General features: G+C 34.2%; 1 long non-coding RNA gene across 1 annotated transcript; it reads left to right on the top strand.

Moving 5' to 3' along the window:
• Positions 1 to 250: 250 nt before the first annotated feature.
• On the top strand, positions 251 to 11,858 carry LOC150058663 (uncharacterized). Its single transcript, XR_016536546.1, has 3 exons — positions 251 to 342; positions 7,959 to 8,139; positions 11,684 to 11,858. It is a non-coding gene; the product is annotated as an uncharacterized LOC150058663 (long non-coding RNA).
• The last annotated feature ends 576 nt before the right edge of the window (positions 11,859 to 12,434 follow it).

Below are 12,434 nucleotides of genomic sequence, written 5' to 3' on the forward strand. Positions count from 1 at the left end.
ATACAACTCAAAGCTTAGTTGTTAGTTTTGGTTGAGTTACACCCCTATCATGCACATTTCAAAATAGACTGGTTGGCAAGGAAAATCAGAAAGAAAACATCTGTGTTGGTTAATCTACTTTATTTAAATTGGCAAAAAATTTTTGTAAAAATCTGTCCACAAGGAAGGAATTCAGATTTATTTTATTAAGTTGAAATTAGTAAATTTCTGGCATAAGTAAATAATGCATGTGTTTGTATTTTTCAGAGATGACTAAAATTGCAAAATTAAATGAACACATGTTTGAACTGCAAAAAAATCAATTTATTATGACCTTTACTTCTGAAAAATCTCTCTATAAAGGTAATTGCACCACTATTATATGTATATGTTTTCATTGTCTCAATTTACTGGTATTCCCAAACCACTTTCTTTTTCTAGTAAATACCTAATATTATGAACTGAGCACCTTTTCACTGATTTTCCATATAAATAAATTTCTATAAGTAGAAATAATTATTTCTATAAATAGAAATAACTTTGTTTTCCATACACTAAGCCTTATTTCCTACAGTCATGTAAACTGATTTCTTTGTTGTTGTTGGTCGCTGGGCTAGAACTCATGGCCTGGGCACTCTCTCTGAGCAATTCAACTCAGGGGTGATACTCTACCAATTTGAGCCACAGCACCACTTCCTATTCCATCTTTTCGTCTTATTTTTCATAATATTCCAGCATGAATAATTTATACTTTTATTCAGTACTTCTATAACTGAATGATGTTTAGACTTTTACTTGCAATTATAATCAACGGTTTAATAAATATTTTTGTGTATGGTTAGTATTCTTTTATTTCTGTAAAGTAGAATATGTAAGCAGAATTGTTGTAATAAGATATGTATGCCTGAAAGTTTAATAGGTATTGCCAAAGAATTAAAAAATAATCATGTTTAATTTTTGTAATAAATTCATGAGAAGCTTACATTTTACAGATTGAAATATTAACAAGTATTAAGTATTTTATATATGAACTTTATATATTTTATATGTGAATTTTATCAAGAATGGCCTAAGAACCCAATAAAGTCCCTATGAAAATTTCTTATTTTTTCATAGTTTTTAGCTAGGCACATGGCTCACGCCTGTAATCCGACTCAGAAAGCTGAGATCTTAGGATCAAGGTTCAAAGCCAGCCCATGCACAAAAGAACTGGAGATTATTATTTCCAATTAACCTCTAGAAAACAGGAAGTGGGGCTTGGCTCAAGGGTAGGGTGGTAGCTTTGAGCTGAAGAGCTCAGGGACAGTGCCCAGGCTGAGCTCAAGCCCCATGACCCACAAAACAAAGCACAGTTTTTTTCATATATTTTTTATTGTAATTAATAGAAGGGTTACATTATATTCACCAGATAGAAGGTGCATTACTTCACATACATTGATACTCTTTCTCATGTCATGGTCCCCATTTCCCTCCCCACTTGCCCGCTCATCTTGATTTCCCCCTTCCCTATCCTATTTAAAAGAACCAATTAAGCATATATAAAATATATCAGATAACAAGGTGAAATATTGTAACAATATGAGATAACAAAGAGATGGCAAAAGAGACAAGAGATAACATAGTACATTAAGGAGAACAATCACTCATTATATGGTTTTTGTTTCTATATCCTGGAGGTCCTTACACATATGGCCTTATGTATCTAGATTTTGTTCTATTGTGAAAAATCACAGTTTTTAAAATTAAAAAATTTCATTTGAAGTTCACAAGGCATCTTTGAGATTAAAATAGTAAACATAGTATTGTTATGAACAAATTAACAAGAGTAGAGGCTTCAGAATTTCAAGATTATACAAATATATGGTACTCAAGGGAGTATTATCTGGGAATGAAACACAAACCAGTGGAACAGAATAATGATTCTAGAAATGAACAATGACACTTATCATCAAATGTACCCAAGACTATTCCTTGAGGAAAGAATGATCTCTGAAAATATTGTCTTGGGTAAAAACTGGATACTCTATGTAGAAGAATGAAGGTGGAACTTAGCCATCACCTTTTAACTAAAATAAAGCCATGTGATTAAGAGAGCTACTTGTAAAAACTATCCAAGCCTTTGAAAAACGATTAAGGAAAAATTTCTTAATATTGGGTTGGAAAATAATATTGACCCTAAAGAAATACAAATAAAAATATAGGCAAATTTCTTTTCATCAAAATTAAGTAAAATATTTGTGTACAGTACTAATGGAGAAAAAAGGTATTCAAAAAATGGAAGAAAATATTCCCAGATAACATACCTTATATGGAAATATTATCTCTCCATATATATATATGTATTAATCTAATGTGTGTTCATGGTCATATATATAAATATATATATATATATAGCAGACAATCACGTATTAGAAAAAGAAATATATTTTTCCTTCTGAATCTGGCTTAGTTCAACAAATATCTCTGGATCCATTTTCTTTTAAATGTCATAATTTCATTCTTATCTCTTGATGAATAATGCTCTATTGTGTGTAAATATTACATTTCTTGATCATTTCATTCATTGGAGGTCATCATATCCATTTGCCTTACCTTGTTACTACCATGATTAGTGCTGCCACAAACAAGTGTCTATTACATCCTAACTTGCATTCTTTTAGATACATACCTGCGTGTTCTCTCACTCTCTCTCGTGTTCTCTCACTCTCTCTATAAATATATATCATATATGTTTGCTCTGTTGATATATAGATCAGTGATATATACATATACATAGAGATATATATCCATTGCTGCGTTGATGTTGTATAGTTTAGTTTGAAACAAATGTTTTTCAATCATGCTCTAATTTTCTGAACTGTTGGAGTTTGATTCAGTAAGTTATTATTTATGTTTATATTTTGTCCCTATGGTTTGCTTACTCATTTCTAAGTGTTAATACAGTAATTTTGGCAGTTTATTATTATTTTTAAATGAGGTTACAGTTACATTCATGAGGTAGTGAGTACTTTACTTCTTGCATATTGTTTCTCCTACATTCCCTTCCCCATCCCTCCCAAGTTGTAAAGTTTATTTCCAATGAATTTTTCTGTGAACATTGCTGCAACATTGGTTCACCCTTTGTCCTTTGCCAGATAATCTTGTTTTTCCATTTCCCTTTCCTGATTCATTTAAGCAAATAGGTACACTAGGTACCAAAGTCAGATAAAACAACAACAGGAATATGACTTCAGTGTATAGTACATTGAAAGCAACACTAACAAGGGTAAATCTTTTGTTTTCCAATTTGGAGTTCATTTTGCTTAGCCTCATTCCTATACTGGCCATGTGTATGGAGCACTTGAGCTATTGTACTCCTCTGCTAGGAAAATTCTAGATATAAACTAATTATTACGAATGAGGGAACTCATGAAGCCTATGTTCCTTTGGGTCTGTCTTGTTTCACTTAATATGATTTTTTTTCAAGCCTTTGTATTTCCTTACAAGCAGAGAAATGTCATCCTTTCTGATGGCAGCATAGAATTCCATTATGTATGTATACCACATCTTGATCCACTCAACTACTGAAGGTAATCTGGGTTGGTTCCATATCTTAGCTATGGTAAATAACGGGGCAATGAACATGGTTGTGCTGGTAAGTTTTGTATGGCCTTGTTTGTGGAAATTTGGGTAAATGCCCAGGAATGGGATTACAGGAGCTCGTAGGGGAGCTCAATAGTTAGTCTTTTGGGGAACCGCCATACTGCCTTCCAAAGTGGATGAACTAGTTTACACTCCCACCAGCAGCAAACCCTTCTGGCCACATTTCCACCATACCAGCATCTGTTGTTACTAGATTTCTTGATAATGGCAATTCTGATTGGGGTGAGGTGGAATCTCAGTTGTTTTGATATGCATTTCTTTTATGGCAAGAGTTGTAGAGCATCTCTTTATGTGTCTATTGGAAGTTCTTATTTCCTCTTCAGACAAGTCTTTTAATAGATGGTTAATAGATGGTCCTTTAATGGATGGTTGTTTCTTTGCAGATTTGATTTTGAGAAATTCAATTTTTTGAGATGTAGGTGTATTTTAGATATGAGGCCCTTGTCTGTTGTATGGCTAGTGAAGATCTTCTCCCAAACTGTGGGCTCTATATATCTTGCTAGCTATGTCCTTGTCCTTACAGAAACTCTCCAGTTTAAGGCAGTCCTATTTGTCCCACCTTTCTTTGAATTGCTGTGATTCTAGGAGTTTGTTAAGAAAGTTTCCACACATGCTGAAGAGCTCAAGTGTGTCTCGTTTTTCTTCCTGTAAAGTTTTCAGGGTATCTGTTTTTACCTCAAGGTCTTTGATCCATTTGGAATTTGTTCTGGTGATGTACAGGAAACAATTTTAGTTTTCTAAAGGTGTTTAACCAATTGTGGCAAAACCATTTGTTGAAGAAACTGTCTTTCTTTCATCCTATGTTTTTGGCACCCTTATTGAGGATTAGGTGGCCATAAGTCTCTGGGTTAATTTCTGGGTCTTCATTTCTATTCCATTGGACTTTGGGCCTGTTCCTGTGCCAGTGCTAAGCAGTTTTTTCTTTATTGTGATAGCTCTTCAATAGAGTCTGGTGTTGTTATTCTTCCAGTGCTATTTTTTCTACTAAGGATTGTTTTTGCTACAAGTGATATTTTTGTTATTCCATATAAAGTTTGGGATTGTTTCCTTTATTTCATTGGGATACTGATGGGGTGTTGCATTGAATTTGTAGATAGCCTTTGGTAGGATTGCCATTTTCACAATGTTAATACACCCAATCCAGGACCACAGGAGATTTTTCCACTTCCTTAGATCATCTTTAATCTTCTTTTTCAGGTTTTTAAAGTTTTCAAATATTATATTGGGTAACCAAGTCAGATACTGTAACACTGTGAGATTAACCAAAGGGCAACACAAGAGAAGAGAAAGAAAACATAGTACATTGAAAATAGCAGTCACTCATAATTAAGCTCTTGTTTCCATGTCCTGGAGGTCCATTAATTTGGCTTTATCCTACATGGCTTTATGTATCTAGGGTTTGAGATGTTGTAATCCTCTGCTAGGAGAGTCCTAGGTTTGTGCTAATTATTACAAATAAGAGAAACCATTGATCTTATGTTCTTTGGGTCTGGTTTACTTCAATTAATATGATTTTTTCTGTCTTTCCATTTCCTTACAAATGGGGTGGTATCATTCTTTCTGATGGAAGCATAGAATTCCATTGTGTATAAATACCATATCTTCATGATCTATTCATCTACTGAGGGGCATCTGTGTTGGTTCCATATCTTTGGTATGGTAAATAGTGCTGCAATGAACATCATTGTGATAGTGAATTTCATATGTCCTTGTTTCTGGACATTTGGTTAATGCCAAATAGTGTAATTGCTGGGTCATAGGGGATCTCTATGTTCACTGTATTGAGGAACTGCCATACTGTTTTCCTTAGTGGTTGAATGAATTTACACTCCCACCAACAGTGTAGTAATGGTCCCACCTGGCCACATCCCAGACAGCATTTGTTGTTATTGGATTTCTTGATCTTGGACATTCTAACTGGAGTGAGGTGCAATCTCAGAGCTGTTTTGATGTGCATTATTTTTATGGCCAAGGATGTTGGGTATTTCTTCATGTCTATAGGCCATTCCTATTTCTCCTTCAGAAAAGATTCTCTTTAAGTCTTTGGCCCATCCTTTATTGGGATGTTTGTTTCTTTGAAGATATTTGGGGGAAGGTTCACTATTTGTTAGCTGTAGAGATATTTTAGATATGAGGCCTTTGTCTGTTGTATGGTTAGTGAATACCTTCTCCCACTCTGTAGGCTTTCAATTCAACTTGCTACCTATGTTTTTTTGCCATACAGAAGCTCTGCAATTCAATGCAGTCCCATTTGTCCAAACTTTCTTGAATTTGTTGTGTTTCTGAGTCTTTATTAAGAAAGCTTCGATCTGTGCTGAGGAGGCCTAGTGTATCGATTTTTCACTTTTTTTTCCCCCCACAGAGATTTTAATTTATTTAGACAGTGATTCTCAAAGTTTAAAATTTATCCTAACTACCATACATTTATTGAGTTGAACCAGATGATCCCGATGATACTCCAATATTTGTGAATTAATTATATAGAAAATAAATAAAAATCTGTTTTTTATGGCTTCAAAACAATTTTATATGCTACCAGACTAGATATTACATGAACAAAAACTATGCTGTTAGTGCTTTGATGACAATAAAGATGTTAATGACTTTGAAATAGCAGTGTTGTATTAAGATGAAAATCATTTATCAGCCATAGAGCTCAGGCCTGTTATCCTAGATACTTGGGTAGAAGATATTAAAAGACCAAGGTTCAAATCCAGCCTTGACCAATAAAAGAGATTCAAAAGACATTATCAACCAATGGCCAGGCACATTGTCCCATGCCTTTTATACCAGCCACAGGGTAAGCATAGGGGTAGATGAAATGGCTTGTACCTACCATCTCCAAGGAAATGGAAAAATCTCATGTAGAATATTTATCAGCATGGCAGGTCTAAGCATTATGCTAGAAAGTATGCAGTGCACAAAATGGGCTCAAAGTATGGCTCAAGTAATAGAACCCCTGCCAGCAAGCTCAAAGCCCCGAGTCCAATCCCCAGTTTACAAAAATTAAATTAGTAAGTTAAAAAATAAAGATTTAAAATATTAAGATCTGATATAAAAATTCCCTATTCTTTGCTTCCTCCCACTCTTTTTTTCTCATATATTTTATTGTAATTAATAGAAGGGTTATATTATATTCACCAGATAGAAGGTGCATTATTCGCAATCACTTTTTTCCATATATTTTTTATTGTAATTAATAGAAGGGTTACATTATATTCACCAGATAGAAGGTGCAATACTTCACATATATTGATACCCTTTCTCATGACATGGTCCCCGTTTCCCTCCCCCCCCTCCTCTTGATTTCCCCCTTCTCTATCCAATTTCAATTAACCAATTAAGCATATATAAAATGTATCACATAACAAGGTGAAATATTGTAACAATATGAGGTAACCAAGGGTCGGCAAAAGAGATGAGGGATAACATTAAGGAGAACAATCACTCATTATATGGCTTTTGTTTCTATATTCTGGAGGTTCTTAAATTTAGTGTCATACTATATGGCCTTATGTATCCGGATTGTTTTCTGTTGTAAATCCCTGCTAGGAGAGCCCAAGGTTTCTACTGATTACTTCACAATCATTTTTAAAATATATAATGTATCATGAAAAATTTTATATCAGCATGTTCAAATAAATGTTATATTCTCAGCCTTCCATACTGAATATAAGGTAGTTAACTAGTCTTCTGATAAACAAGCACTTTACTTTTTTCCAGATTTCTCTGTAACAGAAAAATTTGCCTAAGAGAGATCATTTTAGATTTGTCTAGTCTTGGAATCTATCCATTTCCAGTGAAAGGTCATGTCAAAATGTGTTTGCTATTATTTCCTTACTGATGCTTATTTCTCTTCACAATTTCTTTTGCAACCAGCCTATCATTTAAAACTGACTGATCAGTTATATGTCATATTATCCCTATATATGTTTTATATGCCCAAAACAACATTTCAGTAAACTTAGCATTGAGATATGCTTTACAAAGTAGCATCTTGGGTCTAGGAGCATAATTATCACAGAACTTCATTAAAAGTGTAAATTCTGAGATCTTTTCTCAGTCTAAGTGAATCAGAATTTCTGATGCTAAAGCCCAGTAATCTATTTTAAGATCTTGGTAATTCTGATGTTATCTAAAGCTGTAGAGGAATTTCTCTGTATTTACACTGCCCTAAGGTACATGTGACCCAACATCATTTTCATAAAATAATATGTACTTAGATGTATTGCTTGTATTGTTCATTTATTCTATTCTCTAAGATGTCAAATGTAAAAAAATAACCATATGGAAATACAGTGAGGATAACTAAAACTATAATTTTCAATTTTCTTTAGTGTTAAATGTGGCTACACGAAAAGAAAAGGAACTTTGAACAAGAATAAATGTGGATTAATTTATGGACAAAACTTATGAACAAAATTTATGGACAAAAATTACTTTGAATGAGTTTTCATGATGTGGGTGAACCATACTCGAAAAACTACTGGTAATAGTGTAGACTTTCAAAGGCAGCAGGTGAGGTGTTTTTTTTTTTTTCCGTTTCTCTTCTTTTCTGTTGTTTCTATTCTGTTTTGTTCACCAGTCCTTGGGTTTTGAACTTGGGGCCTGGGTGGTGTCCTTGAGAACGTTTGCTCAAGTCTTAACTCTCTACCACTTCAGACCTGGCTACACTTCTGGCTTTGTTGTTGTTACCTGGAGATAAGTCTCATAGCCTTTCCTGACTCAGCCTGCTTTGAAACAGGATCATCAGATTTCAGCTCCTAAGTATCAGAGTTCAAAATGAGCCGCTGGCACCCAATATTAATTTTCTTCTTATTGCTTCTCCCGGTCCTGTCTTGCCATGTAATGAGTTACAATTATTTTTTTAAATCACATATAATGAAAATTCTACAGTACTAAAAAAATCCCACTGGAAAACCAATACCAAAGTTAAAGAAAGCAAACACATAGAAAAATAATTTAATAAGTATGTGTTATGTTAAAGCATTTTCTGTTAAAATATAGTGGTACAAAATATCTGGAAAGAATTTTAAAGATAAGATTTTGGATAATCAAATATTTCCTAAAATCAAATTATACTTTGGTTGCATTTTACTGGAACTAGAGAATGTTAAGTTTTATTAGACAAGATTATACTGAGTAAAATAAAATAAAATCTAGATTACCACTGACTTGTAAAATATCATTTTCAACTTTGAATGTTTCAAATTTCTCCAGAAAGTATACTAAATCTAATATTTCAGAGTTCTGTTTGAACAACATAAAATGTTTGATATAGTTTTTATCCTCTTAAAGATATAATTGTAAACATTAAATTTTCCATTTTACATACTGATAGTAAACTATTAGGTAGAGATCAGGCAAGAGATAATAAAAATGGGTCAAAAGTGTAGCCTAGTGGTAGAGCGCTTGCACAGCATGCATGAAGCTCTGTGTTTTATTCCTTGGTACCACATACACAGAAAAAATCTAGTAGTGAGTTAGAGCAATAGCCTTCAGAAAGCTCAAAGACAGTGCTCAGGTCCTGATTTCAAGCCACAGGCTTGGCAAAAAGAAAAGAAAGAGAGAGAGAGAGAGAGAGAGAGAGAGAGAGAGAGAGAGAGAGAGAGAGAGAGAGACAGAGAGAGACAGAGAGAGAGAGAGAGAGTTCATAATTATTTGTGTTGTAATTTTAACCTGAGATCAAGATAATCACTGTTCAAGTCCAGTCTGGGCAATAAAAATTTCTGGAGACACTGTTCTTAATAAGAACTGGATAGGGTACAGTTTACCTGTTATCACACTATTTAGGAAGCGTGAAGATAATGACCGAGACTTGCAAGCCAATCCAGGAAAAAGGAACTCTATTAAAAATAATAATAAAGAAAGAAGGGAGAACACAGATGGTAGAGTGCCATAAATTCAAACCTCAGCACTGCAAAAAAATGATAATAAGCAAAACAGGTTTTTTGTTTCTTTATTTTTGTTTGTTTGTCAGTCATGGAGGTCAGTGTGCATAGGAAGGATTTGAACAGCAATCCTCAGATCTCAGCCTCCTGAGATTACAGGTATGAGCCACCGGCCCTCACAACAAAACAGTTCTTTAGTGTGAGATTATTCTCTACAACTGAAAAACCCCTTAGGTAGTATAGGTTGTTAATGCTGGGGTTATATAAAGTAGATCCAACTCAACTTCTCTTTGCACCTGTAGATAAATTCCCATTAGATGTAGAGAATTAGTTTCTTATAAAAGTTTAAACAATCATTTTTCAGTTAAAACTTTGCAATTGCCAAGCACTGGTGACTAACACCTATAAATGTAGCTAGCTATTTAGAAGGGTGAAAACTGAGGATTGCAGTTCAGAGCTTGCTGGGAGAGGAAAGTTCATGAAATTCTTATCTCTAAGTAACTACCAAATGATGATAGACAAGTGGTAGACAAAAAGCCTTGAAAAATATAACTCAGGGACAACATCTTAAGTCCTGAGTTCTTGCCTTTAAAAATACTTATTTTAGGGCCAGGAGTATGGCCTAGTGGTAGAGTGCCTGCCTGGCATGAACGAAATCCTGGGTTCGAATTCACAGTACTACAAACACAGGAAGTGATGATATGGCTCCAGTGGCAGAACACTAGCCTTGAGAAAGCTAAAGGACAGTGCCCAAGCCATGAATTCAAGACCCAGGACAAGCAAAAATTACTATTTTAATTGTGAATGCATTTGTAAACCAGTGCTTCTGAATTTTGTCTACCAAGTACAAGACACTGGTACTTTTTTGAATTTAAATTTTACTATCATCATTATGTATAGGGGGGTTTACTGTTACATTCCTAAGGTAGTGAGTACATTATTTCTTGAACATTGTTACCCATTCCCATCTTTTCACTGGTACTTTTATATAACAATTCTTTGGCCCCCATACACAGGCAGAAATTGTGAAACATGATCCCACTATTGATGAAAATATAAATGAAATCAACTTATAACCAAATAGCTATTTAATAGAGTTGATCCACATTGGTTCTCCTCAAATGTCCATTATTACAATAATGCTCTTTCAGAGAAACTATAAATGATTCTTCTTTATTATCCTCTCTGGTAGAATTTTCTGTGATGAGAATGTTCTATATTTGTGTGCTTCAAAATGGGACCTATGATCCATATACAGAAAATGATTGACAATTTACACAAGCTTTACAATTTACACAATCTTAAAATTCAGTTAACATACATAGTTCCTGGCTGTCATATAGGAAAATACATTCAAGAATTATCAGTGGCCATCTGGTTGATTTCATAATTACTAAGACGTTGTTAGTACTACAACTATGAGGAAACAACTTTTCCAACTTATTTTCACCATAATAGCAAATAACTAGAATTTTTATTAGGGTTTGGAAATACTTGTTGCTACATAATTTCAATAGAAATTATGGAGCCGCTGGCCACTAAGATCCAGTGTATTGATACTAGGTAGTTTATTGATATTGATAGTTTCTTATCCATGAAGCTTACTGCCATTTCAAAGTTCTATTTTACCACTGAGAAAAATATCACTGATTTTGCAATCTAAAAACATATAGATATTCTGAAAAATGCAACACTTTTCTTTCAAAATACAATCATTGTAAACACCTCTCCAATATTCAGAACTGCACTAAATTAAGGCTTCAGAAATTCTTGTAGGGATGTTTGTGGCAACAATTTCTTGAATTTTCATCTACTCAGGAATCAGAAATTGAAAGGTTCTTGATTCAAAGCCAGACAGGGAAGGTTAGTGATCCACTGTCTCAACCAAAAAGCTGGATGTGGTCACACAAAACTGCAATACATGTACAGCCTCCCTATGTCAGTATAAGGAAGAGATTCACATTCTAAGACAAGTTCTCAGAAGAAATTCAAAGTCCTATTTTAAAATAACTAAAAAAAAAGACCAGTGAATGCCTCAAGTAAGAGAGAACCAAGCTACCAGAGGGAAGGTCAACTTCAAAAACCAAGACTGCAAAAATAAATATAATTTTTATGTATGTAGATGAAAATTTGAGTAAAATAAAGATTGCAATTACTTGATTTATTTTCAGAAAACTCCTTCATTGTATCAAATGAATTGGAACTGTTAAGATCACAGATACCTTTTTTTGCTGTTGGTAAGAAATGTGCTCTATGTTGATAGTCCAGCTTGCTTCTACTTGCTGATACCCCTGTAAAAACCTGGAGTGCTGTAAAATCAATTAAATGATATTTGTGCTTTGAAAACATGGTTCTTTTATTAACTTTAATATTGCAAGGGTGATTTTATTTATTTTTTCATATATTTTATTGTAATTAATAGAAGGGTTACATTATAGTCACCAGATAGAAGGTACATTACTTCACATACATTGATACCTTTCTCATGTCATGGTCCCCATTTCCCTCCACCCCCCATGACTCATGTTGTTTCTCCCCCTCCCCCCAATATATCAGATAACAAGGTGAACTAATGTAACAGTATGAAATAACCAAGGCGTTGGAGACCATTGTTTTCAGCCTCTTGAGGAAGTAAGATTATAAGATGGCACCTGGCAGCTTGCTAATGAGTCAATACTTGCTGACCAGGAAGTTTCTTTGCATTTGTTGGTTTGTTCCTTCCATGCTTGTGGATAGAGTAGATCGCTAGATTTCTTCCAGGTTTGTTTGCTGCTTTGCAGATGACCTTTACTGTGATTGGCTGCTTAAGGATATAAATAGTGTGGGGTTTGCGGGGAAGAAAGGGAAGAGAGAAAAGACGCAGGAGGGAGAAGAGAGAAGGAGAAGGGAGAGAGGCAAAGAAGAAAGGAGAGAGAAATAAAC

This window comes from Megascapheus bottae, chromosome 9, assembly GCF_031878675.1.
Source record: "Megascapheus bottae isolate mThoBot1 chromosome 9, mThoBot2.hap1, whole genome shotgun sequence".
Classification (NCBI taxonomy): Eukaryota; Metazoa; Chordata; class Mammalia; order Rodentia; family Geomyidae; genus Megascapheus; species Megascapheus bottae.